Source organism: Phyllobates terribilis, unplaced genomic scaffold, assembly GCF_046119375.1.
Source record: "Phyllobates terribilis strain yellow unplaced genomic scaffold, ASM4611937v1 Scaffold_12__6_contigs__length_324123572, whole genome shotgun sequence".
In the NCBI taxonomy this organism is placed as follows: domain Eukaryota; kingdom Metazoa; phylum Chordata; class Amphibia; order Anura; family Dendrobatidae; genus Phyllobates; species Phyllobates terribilis.
The window spans coordinates 11242255-11260275 of record NW_027362772.1 but is presented as its reverse complement, the minus strand read 5'-3'; the positions used below and the strand labels follow the sequence as shown (position 1 = coordinate 11260275).

The 18021-nt window shown below is 47.0% G+C and overlaps 1 protein-coding gene across 1 annotated transcript in view; it reads right to left on the bottom strand.

Annotated features, from left to right (window-relative positions):
* Positions 1-18021, bottom strand: part of LOC141172907 (uncharacterized) — a 51052-nt gene that overhangs the window by 17570 nt on the left and 15461 nt on the right. The window lies entirely within an intron of this gene.

Below are 18021 nucleotides of genomic sequence, written 5' to 3'. Positions count from 1 at the left end.
GATAAGTTATCATAGAAGTTAGCGATTTTAATAAAAACATGAAGGGTGGAGCCCAGCCCCTGTGATGTCAGCACATGAGGGGTGTGGGCAGGTCTCTCCCTTCAGCATAAGATAGTCTGCTGAGGATAGAAGAGGACTCATTGCCGGGGGGGGGTATAGATACTATAAGCAAAGGGTCATGTTCAATAACGTCCAAAGCAAAATCGGGGAGCCCCTCCTCCACCTATGCTGATTTGTCCCTGCGAAAAGTATAGAGTAAGTTTCTTCTTTAATCCTTATTATTTTGTGTAACTGCTCATGTATTGAATGTCTCTTTTGTAAAATCCTTGTATATATTTTTTCTAAACACTGCCTCCCTTTTGGATTAAATATAACATTTAATAGTTCTGTTTCTTTTGTCCTGTAATCATTCCCTCCCCCGAAGCCATACGCTACCAGAATGCAGGCGTCCGTCCAGGCCTGTATTATATTTCAAATCTGGACGGTGGTGGCAGCAAATAATAATAATAATCGGGCTATCGTGAAGCTGACAGTGACCGTACAGAGGGCGTAAACACTAGTGTTGAGCCACCCCCGTAGTGTTCGAGTTCGGTTCGGTTCGTCGAACACCCGTGTGTTCGCCGAACTGTTCGTCGAACTGTTCGTCGAACACCTTCGAACACCGTTAAAACCAATGGCAGGCAAACAAAAACACATAGAAACACATAGAAAACACCTTCAAAGGTGTCCAAAAGCTGACAAACTGCTCAGAAGACACAACTAACACATGGAAAAGTGACAAGTACATATAGTCATGCGAAAAGAAAAGAGGTGGAGGAGTAAAAGGAGGGGGAGACACAGATATAGGCATGTCATGCCCTTCTAAAATCCAAAAAGCGAGAAGCCGACACGGCCAGTCCGCTCCTGCCCGTGCCACCTCCGTGTCGCCGGGTTTGTGCCAGAGCCGCGGTGAACCCTGATGGCCAGCCCCCCTCTCCCAATACTGGTGCCTGTCCGCTGGTGGGTCGAGCGAGCCCCCCTGTGGTGGAGGCAGCTCTAAGCTTTTTAATTTAAATTGTCTCTCTAATTTGAATGAATACACTTTAAATCCATTTACAAGGATCTATTGGAGGGCAAGTCTCATGCCAGCAGCCGCGTAATTCCAGCTCCAGTAGCGTCCACTAAAGCTGCTGCAGTTAAAAAGCTTTCATAAGGATCGAGCTCGGCTGTCCACCGCAAGGCATCCTACTGCCAGTCCCAGCCCCTATGCCTTGGGGTGCCTCCTGATGCTCTTCACTGAGTATCCCATGGTCCCGAAGCATTTCCTTTGAAAAAATTAAGTGTCTAAACTACAGGTGGTGTAGCTTGCTTAACAGCCGGGATAATCCGCTGACTAGCAGACACTGCTACTAGGCACAAAGTATTTCCTGGGCTAGATGCAGTTAAAAATTTGTAATTAGATACTCTCGTTGGATGCTGAGAAAGCATTCCATAGAGTCTCCTGGCACGCCATATATGATTCTCTTAAAAACCTTGGGGTAGGGGTCTAGGGGACCCTTTTATAGCCAATATCACGGCCCTGTATCGCAATACGTCACCTAGGCTGAAGATAAATGGAACTGTAGCACCCTGAGGGCTCGGTTGCTACAGACGTATTGCACCTCACCCAGAGGTGTGATATCTCACTCTCAGGTAAGGATGGAGTGTGGATCATGACCCCGACACCTGCATGCATTACACCACATTGCCGTGGGGCAGGGCGACCAATATGCCCCTGAGATGGGCACGACAGTCCCTGTCCCTGGCTGGAGTGGGGGGAGGGAACACTGAGGAAGGGGAACCCTGTAGTGCAGGAGCAGGGAGGAAGCAGTTCCTGGGTGCATTGAGAAGGGAGTATAAAAGGTGGGCACCATCTTAGTTCAGTGCAGAGAAGCCTGAGCAGAAGTGAGAGGGAGCAGGGGCTCTGCATGAGCTCTGCTCCAGAGGCGGGCCTAGTAACAGAGGCCCAGGCCTGGAAGAGGGAGAAGGAAGGAAGAGGAGCGGAGAAGGCTCCAGGAACGAGGAATGAAGGGATCCCAGGGGTGCGGACGGGCGAGTCGCCACCGCACGCCCGAATCCACCTGCGTGGAGGGGTCAGGCCAAAGGGGGAGACCGGTCCCCGAACTAGTGGAGGCAGGAAACGACCCTCAGCTAGAAACCGGAGGCTCTGACATTTTATGTGGCGCAGCCCCTCGCTACACCCGCTAGGAAGGCACCACATAGGGTCAGGGAAACTGGCGCCAAGTTTACCAAGAGGAGGCCCGAGGCAGCCGGACAGAAGTGTTGGTAAGAAAGGCCAGACAAAGGACACACAAAGGGGGTCCTGTGAAGTGCTCCAAAGTTATCTGGGAGTTGTCTGAGCCCCTCACCTGGTGAGCACAGTACGACGTGGGCAGCCGTTACCTGCAGACGTGGTCTGGATAATAAGAACTGTGAGTAAAGGCCCTGGACTGCATCACTGACTCCGTGTCGTTACTGCTGCTGCCCTGCACCATCACCCCCATCCTCCGCATACACTGCCCTGAGGCTATACTCCTCCCGTGGGGAGTTATGCTACGCTCTGCTGCACCCACAACACCAGCCTCAGCGGTCTGCCCTGTAGCGGCGGTTCACTCTGACCGCAATCCACGGGTGGCGTAGTCGGACATTTAAACATCAAAACCACATAAATAGTTCCGCCACTGGTTTGACCGCCCTGAGCCACGGAACCGGGTCGCCGCCACGAAGACTACAACCACCAGCATCCACCAAAAAGGGTCCGGCTCCGGGTGTCCCAAGGCCCAGGGGGCGCGTCAGAACATTTTCATCACCTTTCACAATCACCAATGGGACAAGGCAGGGATGTTCTCTGTCCCCTCTCTTATACATCCTAGTGACGGAGCACCTGCTCTCATCAATTCGCCACCATAACCCCAATATTAGGTGGATTGAGGTGGGGGGCACCGAGTACAAGTGCTCTCTATTTGCTGATGATGTCCTAGTATATATCACTCAATCACATATATCCATCCATGCTGTTATGGCTGAAATAGATCACTTTGTTACATGGTCAAATTTTAAAATCAATGCAGCGAAGCCTGAGGCCCTCGATGTCTCCCTCCCCAAATCCATATAGGATTCCATCCAGTCCAACTTTCCCTTTGCCTGGCCCTCACAGGGTATCAAATACTTAGGAATTCCTATTCATAGAGACCTCTCCCATCTATGTTATCTTAATTTTGGGCCCTTTATTGAACAACTCCATACAGACCACGGTTGGCAAGTTAGAACTGTAAGATTCACTACGTGAACCACTGGTGTTTTGTGGAAAAGCACATGTACACTGTGTTCCAAATTATTATGCAAAAAGTGTTTAGGAGTGATAAGGGAAGAATTTGTTTGTTTGTCAGTTAAACTCATTGATGGTGATGTGTGTCAGGGCTCTTTATATCACTGTAAGCAATTGCAGACACCAGTGCTAATTAGTTTGTCAGGTGTGTCCAATGAAAGGCAAGACTACTTAAGAAGGCTCTCTCACATTATTCAGCAGCCTACATTTTCTGCCAAAATGGGAAAGAAAAAGGATGTGTCGGCTGCTGAGAAGCAACAAATTGTGGAGTGTTTAGGTCAAGGCATGACTACAATCAACATTGTGCGATGATCAGGATGAAGTGTCTTGGCAATCAAGAAGTATGTAGCTGATTCACAGTACACACGTGTGCGTGCTGATAAGGGCAAATTGAGGACTCTTTCCTACAGGCAATTACGTCAGGTTGAAAGAGCAGCGGCAAAAAAGCCTTGTCATAGCAGCAGACAAGTTTTTGAAGCTGCTTGTGCCTCCAACGTCCCCCGAACAACAAGATGCAGGGTCCTTCAGAGGTTTGCAGCTGTGCATACGCCATCCTGTCGACCTCCTCTATCCACTTCACACAAGCAGAAACGGCTCCAGTGGGCCAAACATTACATGAAGACTGATTTCAAAACTGTTTTGTTCACGGATGAGTGCCGTGCAGCGCTCGATGGTCCAGATGGATGGAGTGGAGGATGGCTGGTTGATGGACACCCCACGCAAAGACGGCTACAGCGCCAACAAGGAGGAGGTGGAGTAATGTTTTGGGCTGGAATCATGGGGAGATTGTCGGCCCCTTTAGGATCCCTGAAGGCGCTAAAGATGAACTCCATAATGTATGTGGATTTTCTCAAACAGCACTTCCTGCCATGGTTCAAGAAGAAGAACCGTGTATTTCACAGCAAGATCATTTTTCTGCATGATAATGCACCATCTCATGCTGCACATAAAACATCTGCATCTCTGGCTGATATGGGCATAAAAGGGGACAAACTTATGGTGTGACCCCCATGCTCCCCTGACCTCTACCCCATTCCGAACCTTTGGAGCATCATTAAAAGGAGTGTCTATGATGGCGGGAGGCAGTTCACATCTAAGCAACAGCTCTGGGAGGGTATTCTGTCCTCATGCAAAACAATTGAAGCAGAAACCATCCAAAACCTGACAAATTCAATGGACGAGAGAGTTCAGAAGCTCCTTTCGAACAAGGGGTCCTATGTGAAAATGTAACATCACCTAGAATAAAGTTTTGAGTTGAAAACTGTTTGATTTCAGTTTCTAACAACCTGCTAATGCTTATAATTTCAAAAATGACCATTTTTTTGGTCTTTATTAAAATGAAAAGGTTGATCGAAAAGTTTGGGGGATCTAAGAGTGTGGCAACCCAGTAGTCATGATTACTTCGAATTCTGACAATATGAGGGTCATGCTGCAGGTAGTGCAGCAAGAAGGCACTTATGTGTCTTGCGCATCTCGGAGCCCCAAAATTATTTTCCGGGCTAGATGCAGCTAAAAATTATTTTTAATTTTAAATCTGGTGGAGCTTATTATAGATGGCCTAATAGGATCAGTGCTGCACACTGCTACAAAGCCCAAATTATTTTCCAGTCAAGATACAGATAAACATGATTAGTAATTTGAAAGCTTAAAACGTTTGGTAGGGTGATTTTAACCAATCATCAAGCTTTTACTCTCCCCAGGATGACACAGGGGTAGAAAAGTCGTTTCGGATCCATGATTTGTTCATCTTTATGAACGTGAGTCTGTCTACATTATCAGTGGAGAGCCGCGTGCGCTTATCTGTCAGCACACCACCAGCAGCGCTGAGCACACGTTCAGACAGAACGCTGGCTGCGGGGCATGACAAGATCTCCAAGGCGTAAGTGGCTAGCTCCGGCCATTTATCCAGATTGGAAGCCCAAAAAGAGCAAGGGTCCAGTGACACAGTCGTGGCTTCAATGTTTACTTGGAGATACTCCTGTACCATTGTCTCTAGGCGTTGACTATGTGTCAGACTTCTTGTCTCCTGTGGCCTTGCAAAGGATGGGCTAAAAAAGTGGTGAAATGATTCCGCAAAATTGATGTTACCAGCAGATACTGTGGTTCTGTTACGGTTTGAGTGCTGAACACTTGACGGTCCCACGGTTGGCAAGTTGGAACTGTGAGATTCACTACGTGCACCACTGGTATTTTGTGGAAAAGCACATGTAAGATTCTGCAACAGTCTCTGCTGATACTCCTGCATGCGTGCATCCCTTTCTATGGCAGGAATAATTTCTGCAAATTTACTTTTGTACCGGGGATCTAACAGTGTGGCAACCCAGTAGTCAGGATTATTTCTAACTCTCACAATTCGAGGGTCATGTTGCAGGTAGTGCAGCAAGAAGGCACTCATGTGTGTTGCGCATCCAGGAGCACCAAGTCCCTGTTGTGTTGGTGGCGAGGTAACAATCATGCTTCCTTCCTCTGTCCTCTACCCCCAACCTCGCACAACAGAAATGTGATCAAGGTCTCCCTCATCTGATAAGTCTTCCATCAGTTCGTCCTCCACTTCTTCCTGGGCTCCTGCACCTTCCTCACTAGTTTGGCTGCTACCATGCGCCCTGGTAAAACCATCTCCCCCACCCTCACATGCCTGCCGCCTTGGTGCTGCCGACCTTCTGGACCTTGCAGATGTTAGCCCTTCCGCATACAACTCCTCCTCCTCTACTTCCTCCACCTCCTCTTGTGCCACCACCTGACTCCGAATTCTGTTTAACATGTGCTCCAGCATGTAAATCACCGGAATAGTCATGCTGATAATGGCATCGTCAGCACTAAACATCTTCGTCGCCATTTCAAAACTGTGCAGAAGGGTGCATAGGTCCCTGATCTGAGACCACTCCTCCAGCGTGATTTGCCCCACCTCTGAATCTCGTTGGCCCAGGCTATACGTCAGAATGTATTGCACCAGGGCTTGTCGGTGCTGCCACAGTCGCTGCAACATGTGCAGAGTTGAATTCCACCGGGTAGGCACATCGCATTTTAGCCGGTGAAGTGGCAGGCCCAACGACTTCTGTAGAGATGTAAGTCGCTGAGCTGCGGGATGCGAACGGCGGAAGTGAGCACACAGCGACCGTGCCCTCTGCAGAAGGCCATCTAGTCTGGGATAGTGGGCTAAAAATTGCTGGACAACCAGGTTCAACACGTGAGCCATACAAGGCACGTGTGTGACACTGCCCCGGCGAAGGGCCGCACCCAGGTTTGCAGCATTGTCGCACACGGCCTTCCCTGGTTTCAGGTCCAGTGGAGACAACCATTCATGAAATTGGTTCTCCAGAGCTGACCACAACTCCTCAGCTGTGTGACTCACATTTCCCAGACATTTCAATGTAAAAACCGCCTGATGACGTTGAGCCCTACTGCCAGCATAGTAAGGAGGTGTGCAGGATCCCTTCTGCGCAGTTAGAAAGCTTGTGGCATGACCAGACAGGCTTTGGGTGCAGGTGGAAGACCGAGAGGAGGTTGAGGAGGCAGAAGCAGTGGAGGAACTTTGACATAAAGAGGATTGACGCACAACTCGTAGGGACGGCAAGACTTGGACAGCAGCCCCTTGTCCTGCTGTCACCATAGTTACCCAGTGCCCAGTCAGCGACATGTAACGCCCCTGTCCATGCCTACTCGTCCAAGTGTCTGTGGTGAAATGCACCCTGTCACACACAGAGTTTCTCAAAGAAGCGGTGATGTTGTGTGCGACATGCTGGTGGAGCGCAGGCACACCTTTCTTTGAGAAGTAGTGCCGACTGGGCATCTGGTACTGGGGCACTGCGACGGACATAAGGTCTCGAAAATCCTCTGTGTCCACCAGGCGGAAAGGCAGCATTTCTGTAGCCAAGAGCTTGCAGATGGTGAAATTCAACCTCTTAGCTTTCTCATGGCTAGGAGGAAATGGTCTTTTACTTGTCCACATCTGAGGGACCGAGGGCTGGCTATTGTGCTTAGACGGGGTTGATAAGGGTGTCCCCGGCAAACTGCCGGTCTGTGAGGAAGATGCAGGCGGACATGTTAGGTTGCCTTCATCCAAAGGTGGTGCTATCGATGTCGGACAGTGCTCAACACCAGCTGGTGTTACCACCTCCAAAGAAAATGATGACCTGCCAATCACGCTGGCTGTTGCGGGTAAAGAGGTGGCAGGTCTGCGCCCCAAAACAGGTGTGACTGCTGTCCCCCCAGTCACAGAGGATGAAGAGGCCGCGGATGCACAAGATATGGCAGACGGTGGTTGGCCCGGCCGGCTAGGCCGCATTGTAGCACACTGAGCTTCCCACTGCAACTTATGCTTCATGTCCATGTGCCGGTTCATGCATGAAGTACTCAAACTATGTATTTTTTGGCCTCTACTTAGCTTTTGCTGACAAATGTTACAGATAACACGAGTTGGGTCATCTTTATCGATCTGAAAAAATGCCCAGGCTATGCAAGGCTTAGCACCCATGCGACCTGAAGAGCCACCACGACTTGTGGTGAGAGGCAGAGTTGTGTTTGAGGATGCAGTTGTTGACGTGCTTCCAGTACTACGTCTCTGTCCAGGAAGGCGCAACCTGACCTCGTCGTCACTAGCATCTTCCTCCACCTCCTCTGCTGACCTCATCTCTTGGCTGACTGTGGGTTGACAGTAAGTGGGATCTCCGACCTCATCATCATCACCCTGTGCGTTATCACACCCGTCGTCCTCAGAGCCAACCTGTTCCTGCCCTGACAAAAAACTAAAGTTGTCGCTCCAATCAGGTATTTGAGTCTTATCATCGTCTTCCTCATTGTCTCCACCAACAGGAGTTACAGTTTGGGAATGAGGGTCTACATTATGGTCAGAACCTTCTGCGTCTGGTCCTGGATCCGACTCATAAAGATTCTGGGCATCAGTGCAGATCATTTCCTCGTCTGGATTCACAGAAGCGCTGGAGTCGACCTCTGATTCCCAGGCTATAGTATGAGTAAACAGCTCTGCAGACTCAACCATCTGTTCTACCTCATACTCAGACGGGCAGCTGGAGATTTGGGAGCTGTGAGGAAGCAAGTGCGATTTGGGTGACACCTTTGAGGACTGGAGTATTTGTGATGTTGAAGTTGATGTGGAGGAGAGTCCACTTAAAGGAGCACTTGATATCCGTTGAAGCACCTGCTGTTTTTGTGCCTCATCTGGAATTTGTAGCGATTGGCGTGGCCGTAAGAAAGGGATCTTATCACATTGTCCGCTAAAAGAAGTAGACATTTTAGTTTGGCTGGAAGATGGTCTTTCTTCTGCAGATGTTACTGTTGCTTTAACACCTACCCCACGGACACAACCTTTTTTCCCCTTCCCAACACGCCTATTCCCCTTTCCACCAGCAGCAGGCCTTTTTCCACTCATTTTGGTGGTTAACTAATTCACAACTCTGGAGTTGTTTGCACAAAAAAACAATGGATGGTAACCGAGCAGAGCTGAGTGGCCAAACTGTGGTATTAGGCCAAAACTATTGGCTGGGTTAGATGCAGAAAAAAATTATTTTGAATTTGCAACCTGATGGAGGTCAGTATAGATGGACTAATAGAGAAAGTCCGACACACTACTAGAAGGCCAAATATTTTTTCAGAGGTAGATGCAGAAAAAAATATATTCAGTTTGCAACCTGATGGAGGTCAGTATAGATGGACTAATACAACAAGTCCCACACACTGCTAGAAGCCCAAATATTTTTTCAGAGGTACTGTAGATGCAGATAAAAATTATTTTTCATTTGCAACCTGATGGAGGTCAGTATAGATGGACTAATAGAGAAAGTCCGACACACTACTAGAAGGCCAAATATTTTTTCAGAGGTAGATGCAGAAAAAAATATATTCAGTTTGCAACCTGATGGAGGTCAGTATAGATGGACTAATACAACAAGTCCCACACACAGCTAGAAGCCCAAATATTTTTCAGAGGTACTGTAGATGCAGATAAAAATTATTTTTAATTTGCAACCTGATGGAGGTCAGTATAGATGGACTAATAGAGAAAGTCCGACACACTACTAGAAGGCCAAATATTTTTTCAGAGGTAGATGCAGAAAAAAATATATTCAGTTTGCAACCTGATGGAGGTCAGTATAGATGGACTAATACAACAAGTCCCGCACACAGCTAGAAGCCCAAATATTTTTTCAGAGGTACTGTAGATGCAGATAAAAATTATTTTTAATTTGCAACCTGATGGAGGTCAGTATAGATGGACTAATAGAGAAAGTCCGACACACTACTAGAAGGCCAAATATTTTTTCAGAGGTAGATGCAGAAAAAAATATATTCAGTTTGCAACCTGATGGAGGTCAGTATAGATGGACTAATACAACAAGTCCCACACACTGCTAGAAGCCCAAATATTTTTTCAGAGGTACTGTAGATGCAGATAAAAATTATTTTTAATTTGCAACCTGATGGAGGTCAGTATAGATGGACTAATAGAGAAAGTCCGACACACTACTAGAAGGCCAAATATTTTTTCAGAGGTAGATGCAGAAAAAAATATATTCAGTTTGCAACCTGATGGAGGTCAGTATAGATGGACTAATACAACAAGTCCCACACACTGCTAGAAGCCCAAATATTTTTTCAGAGGTACTGTAGATACAGATAAAAATTAGTTTTAATTTGCAACCTGATGGAGGTCAGTATAGATGGACTAATAGAATGATGCTATGCCCAAAAGATTTTACTTCACTAGGTGCAGTAAAAAAATTGGTATTCTATACACAGGTGGTATATCTTGCAACACAGATAGGCTACTCCACTGACTAACACACTCTGCAATAGGCCAAAAAGGATTAGCTTTGCTAGATTCAGCCAAATGCTGTGAAAAAAACTTGCACAGCACTGGCACAGACCTGCCTGGCAAAAACGGATAGGAACTCATGTAACCTAGTCCTGAAAAGGACTCCAATTACAATTAGTCTTTACTCCCACAACCTATCTATTTAAGAGCACAGACCTCCCTGATAAAAGTCGTAGGAAATGCTGTAACCTAGTCCTTAAAAGGACTGCAATCACAACTATTCCCTACTCCCAAGCTATCTGTATATTTGTGCGAAAATTGGCTTGAAATTAACAAAGTATAGCGCACACAGCAACAGCGGTGCCGTCTAACACGCAGCTGCAGCAGTGAGAAAATGGTGGCGACGGGGAAAATGGCTTGGTCTTATAGGGCAAGGACATGTGACATACACTGCCAATGACATGCCCTTGCTTGTGTGAAAAAAAGCACTTCGCTCCGTGTGTGCGCTGCTGATAGGCTGACAGATTGCACCTCCCCACTGTAAATGCGGGAAAGAGAAAAAAAAAATGGAGATCTTCATTGTTCCTGCAGAGATCCATCCCCTGCCCCTCCCCCCACCCCGCTGTACACTCAAACTGCGTATTAACATTAATTTTCATCATTACTGAGAAAAAATCCAGTTATGATTTTGGTGCACGAACAGTTATCGAACATAACCTCGAACAGCCGAATTTTTCTCAAATTGTTCGTGTTCGCCGAACGGCTCGAACACCGCCCAAAACAGCTCGAATTTGAGATTGGCTTACAGTTCGAGTAGAACAACGCTCATCTCTAGTAAACACCTATTCCATGTGTTGGAATCCAGAGGTGTGACGCCATACGCTCACTGGTAGCTTGCCGATACCCAAGTAGTGAGTAGTCTGGATGATGTGCTCGCGATTCCGGACGAAATCCGTGACACAGTGACGGCACGGTGAGATATTTTGTGGCCTCCCCGGTGTCGTCTCTGTGGAATACCTGACAAATTGGTGGCAAGCGGTGGGATATTACAGACCATCAGTGGCTGGATTGAGCAATCACTGCTGTCACTGAAAACTTGCACGGTTCTTGAAAGAATTCTGTGCAGAGTTTAAAGAAATCAGACTCAGTGTTTTAATATTTTTTATCTGGGACATAATGGTACGTATAGCAGTTGCATCCCCTTCCCTCCTCTTGTTTTTCTGTCCTATCTTTTATTTGGCAATAATGGCTACACGTGAAGAGCCCTGGTATACCCAGCATTCAAAGGCCACACTCACTGCCCTCTGTGAGCGGAGACAGATTAACCCCATGGGCAAAAAGAGGGCCCAAATGATTGCTGAACTGTTGCAAGGTGCTGCGGAGCCTGTCCGAAAGCAGAGCCCTGATGATGTCGTGGCCAGCCAAGGCTCAGATGGCGCTGCTGCAGGGGTCCCACCTGTGATTGCCAGCCAGACTTGCAGCCAGGGTAGTGTGGACCCCCACCTGCACATGGCCTTGGAGCAGCGAGCTGCAGACGACCGTGATGGACGACTGCAGCTGATCCTGAAATTCCAGAAGCAAGAGGCTGAGAGAGCTGAGCGCCAGGCCCAAGCTGAGCGAGAGGAGTGAAAGTACCAGCTGGAGCTAGCCCGGCTTCAGAAGGAGCCACCCTCCACACAGACCAGCGAGTCCAACAGTGCCAGCCGTTTTAAACTCCGTCCTGAGCATTTCCCTGTTATGGAAAAGGATGGGGACTTGGCCATATTTCTACGAGGGTTTGAAAAAGCCTGCAGACTGTATCAGCTGCCTGCCGACCAGTGGGCAAGGTACTTAACCCCAGGGCTCAGAGGAAAAGCTCTGGAGGTGTTTGCTTCTTTCCCTCGAAAACAAGATGGAGCCTATGAGGCCATCAAGCAGGCCCAGATAAAAAAGTACCAGCTGACTCTGGAGGTTTACAGGAAAAAGTTCAGAGCCCTCCAATGTGGACCACATGATAGCTACAGTGATGTGGTGGATGGGCTCAGAACAAACTTTGAGCAGTGGGTCCAAGGACTGTCAGTCACCACCTTCTAGGACCTGAAGGATCTGATGGTGAAGGACCTGTTTCTTCATCTTTGCCCTGTGGAGGTGAGACAGTTTGTGCTGGACCGGGAGCCAAAGCAGCCCAGATTACGGATGGCTATGAGGCCAGCCGCACATCAGAGGTGCGGAAGTCAGCTGCCGCCATCTGGAAAGGGGGTAAGCCTATAACCACCCCCAGTGTTCCAGCCAGCCGGCCCTCAGCGGGTTCTGCCCCATCTTCCAGCACCTGGACTACATTTGACTCGCGTAAGTGCTATACTTGTGACCAAACGGGTCACATCTGCCTTGTCTGCCCAGAGAGGCAGAAGAGGGACACCACATCTGAGGCCCCAGGGCCTACTGCAGCCATTCTTTTTGTGGGTGGGAAGGTTGGCCAGGCCCAGGAGAACTTACAACCTGTTACTGTGGGCAACACAGTTACTGTTGGCCTTAAGGACACTGGCGCAGAACGTACCCTCATCCGCCCTGAGTTCGTGTTACCAGAGGAACTCATTCCTGGGAAGACCCTGACTGTCACCGGGTTTGGGGGTGTTCGCTGTCCCATACCGATGGCCTGAGTTTTCCAGGACTGGGGTGCGGGAAGGGGGTTAAGGGAAGTGGGGGTGTCGGAGAATCTCCCCACTAATGTGCTATTGGGAATTGATCTGGAACGGGGTGATGCTGCTCAGGATCCCCTAAAACGAACCAGCATAAGTGCTAAGGGCAAGGGGAGCATGCACGGACACCAGGTCACCCCGTGCGGGTGACCAGTGTCAAGCCAAATAGTGACAGGGTCAATGGTAGCTGCCCCATGACTAGCATGGCTCCACACGCAATGGGAAGAGATGGGGAGAAACACGGGGTCATAGGGAAAGTGGTCCCATGTCGCCAACCAGTGTCGTGACGGGCTGTGACATGGCCGGTCGTAGCTTCCCCCTAGTGAGCAAGGCTCCCGAGGTAAAAATGATGGCAAAAAGGGTAGGTCCCATAAACGGGCAAGGTAAAAGAAAGGTGTGCCCCTCTGTCTGTCAGGAGTATGAGAGGGAGGTACCCATAGCCTGTCAGAGGTGTGAGGAAAAGGTATCCCAAACCGGTGAGGGTAATTGGAAAGCTAAATCCCCAGTCGGTCAGGGTGGTGGGCAAGTTGGGTCCACGGCTTGTCGGATCAGCAGGATGTGTGGGCCAGCAGGTGGACTTAAAGGGGCAATCTGTAAATCAGCCCCCTAGGCCACCTCAAAGAGGGGGGATGTCAGGGAAATATTGATAAATACTGAATATATTCTTTCTTTTCCTGAAGCCCCCTCCCTTATCCACCTTTTTAAAATTTTAAAAACATTTTTTAAGCTGTTGTTATAAAGTATTCTAATTTACGGAGATAATGACTGTGGTGTTTTCATTGGCTATAAGCCATAATAATCAACATTAACAGAAATAAACACTTGAAATAGATCACTCTGTGTGTAATGACTCTATATAATATATAGGAGTTTCACTTTTTGTATTGAAGAACTGAAATAAATAAACTTTTTGATGATATTCTAATTTAGTGAGATGCACCTGTATGTTGGTAGTGTTACAGGTCGTTGCAGTGGCCTGTGATTTGGTGTTTTATCTATCCCTGCTTTATGACGTGTACATGGTGCCTACAGAGCGTATAACTTATAATATCAGAATCAGGCTGGCGGATAGCAAGGGTACTAGATACGCCCTTTGCCAGAGAAGAGACGGGCTATAGACCGTTCTCTGATAGATATCCAGGATTGAAAGTGTTTAGAGTTAATATTCACAGCAGAATGATATTGAAAAGTCCAATAGATGCTTGTTGGAGAGATATCATCAGAAGCCATTTGTACGAACAACAGTACATACCTTTATGGTGCCAGGAGATTGCTAAAGGCCGGGGAAGGTGGGGGAAAAGAGTAAGGTGTGACGCTCTTGTATTGGGTTTTGAAGTGATAAGATTAACCACATCATATTTAAAGTCATTTTGAGGGGTCTTTATGACAGAAAATACCCAAAAGTGACACCATTGTAAAAACTGCACCCCTCAAGGTGCTAAAAACCACATTCAAGAACTTTATTAACCCTTCAGGTGCTTCACAGGAATTTTTGGAATGTGGAAGAAAAAAATGAACATTTAACTTTTTTCACAAAAATGTTACTTTAGACCCAATTTTTTTTTATTTTCGCAGGGGTAACAGGAAAAAATGGAGCCCAAAATTTGTTGTGCAATTTCCCCTGGGCACGCAGATACCCCATATGTGAGGAAAAACCACTGTTTGGGCGCACGGCAGGGTTCGGAAGGGAAGGAGCGCCATTTGACTTTCTAAATGTAAAATTTGCTTGAATAATTAGCGAACGCCATGTTGCATTTGGGGAGCCCCTGATGTGCCTAAACAGTGGAAACCCCCGACAAGTGACACAATTTTGGAAACTAGACCCCTCAGGGAACTTATCTAGATGTGTGGTGAGCACCTTGAACCCCCAAGTCCTTTACAGAAGTTTATAACATGGAGCCGTGAAAATAAAAAAATCAAACTTTTTCCACAAAAATGATGTTTTAGCCCGAATTTTTTTTATTTTCACAAGGGTAAGAGGAGAAAATGGACCCCAAAAACTTTTGCGCAATTTCTCCTGAGTACGCCAATACCCCATATGTGGGGAAAATACAGTGATTGGGCGCACGGCAGAGTTCAGAAGGGAAGGAGCACTGTGCGACTTTTTGAACGCAAAATCGGCTGGAATCGAGAGCGGACGTCATGTCGCGTTTGGAGAGCCCCTGATGTGCCTAAATAGTGGAAACCCCCAACAAGTGACCCCATTTTGGAAACTACACCCCTCAAGGATTTTATCAAGGGGTATAGTGAACATTTTGAACCCAGAGGTACGACACAGAATTTGATAACATTAGGTCATCATATTGAATAAGTTGTCATTAGTCTTGAGCGCAAGTGCTCGCTACTTGAGTTTGCATCGGGTACTCAGGTATGCACCATGTATCGTGGGTGCTTGAGTGAAATGCTCGAGTCCCCGCCTGCATGTTTCACGGTTATAAGACACCCCGAAAAAAACATGCGGGGATTGCTCGTGCATGGCAGGCAATCCCCGCAAGGATTTTTTGGCCGTGAAGCATATGGGGCGGAGACTTGAGCACCCGCGATACACAGTGCATACCCGAGCACCCGATGCAAACTCAAGTAGGGAGCACTTGCGTTCAACACTAGTCGCCATATCGTCATTTTTTTTTTTACTTTTGAAAAAAAAAAACAACCCTAACCCTACCCTAGCCCAACCCCAACATTAGCACAACCCTAACCCCAACCCCAGCCCTAGCCTTTATTTTTAACGCCATTCCTAGTGCGGTATAAGTGATTAGACGACTTTATTCTTTGGGTCGGTGCGATTACAGCGATACCAGAATGATATCGGGTTTTTATGATTGACAGCTGTCACACACTAAAAGACACATATTTTGTAAAATCTAGTTTTTGCATCGCCATATTTTGAGAGCTATAATTTTTCCATATTTTGGCCGACAGAGTCAAGTGACGGCTTGTTTTTTGCGGGATGCGTTGACGTTTTTATTGGTGCCATTTTCAGGCATGTGACATTTTTTGATCGCTTTCTATTCCAGCTTTTGGGAGGCAGAATAAACAAAAACCAACAATTCAGGAATTGTGTTTTTTTACATTTTTTTATTCTACTCCGCGTGTGGTAAAACTGATAAGGCAGCTTTATTCTTCGGGTCAATACGTTTACAGCGGTACCACATTTATATCGTTTTTTATGTTTTGGCGCTTTTACACAAAAGCTATTTTATAGAAAAAATTATTTTTTCGCATCGCTTTATTCTGAGAGCTGTAACTTTTCGGATGATGGAGCTGTGTGGCGGCTTGTTTTTTGCGGGACGAGATGACGTTTTCAGCGGTACCATTTTTATTTATATTCGTCTCTTTGATCGCGTGTTATTCCATTTTTTGTTTGGCGGTATGATGATAAAGCATTGTTTTTTGCTTTGTTTTTTTTTTTTTTTTTTTTTTTTTTTTTACCGTGTTCACTGAAGGTTAACTAGTGGAACAGTTTTATAGGCCAGGTCGTTACGGACGCGGTGATACCAAATATGTGTACTTTTGTTTGTTTGTTTTTTTTTCTTAATAATATTTATTGATGGGTACATTATATTTTTATTTTTAGTAGATTATTTTTTTTATTTTTTTTTAAATATTTTTACAATTTTTTTTTTTTCACTTTCTGGGAGTTTTTTTTACTTTTTTACTTTGTCCCACTATGGGACTTTCACTTTTTTTATTCTGATCGCCTGCATGGCACAGGAATGCAGCACCATCCCTGTGCCATGCAGGTAGTCAGCGCTGTACAGGGAGAAGATAGTTTGGAGATGCACTGCGCATGTCCAAACAATCTTACTGCTGTCTGGTGACCTAGATGTTGTCATGACGACATCGGGTCATCATGGCAACACCCGGGAAGCCGCGGCAGACAGCGCTGGAGGCCGGAAGAGGAGGTGAATATACCGATCACCTCCCCTTGCCATCGCAATGCTACGATCGACTTCGATCGCAGCATTGCGGGGGTTAATGTGCTAGGAGCGGTGCGGGACCGCTCCCTGCACAGAGTACCGGGTGTCAGCTGTGACAATCAGCTGACACCCGGCGGCGATCGCGCCCGCACAGCCTGTGTGCGCGCGCGATCGCAATGAAGTACTAATACGGGTCAGGCTCTTAAAGCCCAGGGTACTGACGCGTATTAGTACGTCATGGGCTGTAAAGGGGTTAAATATCTCACTTCATCCAAAACCCCTCCCCAGACTAGGAGACCCATTCCCATAGGTAAATTGTTATAGGATATAAAGAATGGAGTCTAATATAAGAAAAGAATACAACTACGACTTGATAAAGACCCACACCGGGTTGAAACGTTGTTTATGGAATGGTGGAATTAACACTACTTTTGCAATTGAACACCCTGGCATGCATGGACGCTGTCTTCTTTTCTTACATGCCATTGTACTCCCATGTGGGTTCCTTGTGGACTATTGACATACGTCCTTCACAGTGAGTGCTGCCGACCACTACTCTTTTCTGGGTATAGAATGGAGCCTATCTACAATAATGTACTGCGCCTGCGCTACTTCTCATCTGCCGCGACACTCGTACCCGAGACTGAGCATGCCCGTAGTTATGCGCTCCACGCCGGAGCGCATCTAGGATCATTGTCTGCGGTTGCGCATGTCCGAACACGAGCATTCCATGTCAGAGCATGGTCCATAATACACCCCACATCACTTATGCAGGTGGTATACTTGATCCCACCATGGATATTTTAGCCAGCAAGTTTCCATTTGCCTATTAGAGGATTTATCCACACCACAGGTGGTTCACATTGGATTTTTCATTGCATTGTTCTTTCAGGCTTCATTCCTGGGCTTTACATGCTCATGTGTGGTTTTCTATAAGGCTAAGTGCCCACGATGCAGAAATGCTGCGGAACGTTTCTGCATCTCCCTGGCAGAAAAAACTCATGCGGATTTTACATGCGCTTTTCCTGACAGGTAGAGGCATTTGTGAAGCGTTTTTGCATGCATTTCTGCATGCGGGTTATCAAGCGCTTTTCCAAGCGATTTTAGCATCACTTGGAAAGTGCTTGACAACTTAGTCACACTATATAAATCCATGCAACCGGCATGGAATTATGTTGTGTGACCAAGTTACAATGCTGCAAATGCAGCATCAATAGTAAAAAAAAATGAACAAAAATGTTGAAAAATAGAAAAAATCAATTATACTCACCTTCCGACGGCCCCCGGTCTCCTTCGGCGGCTCGC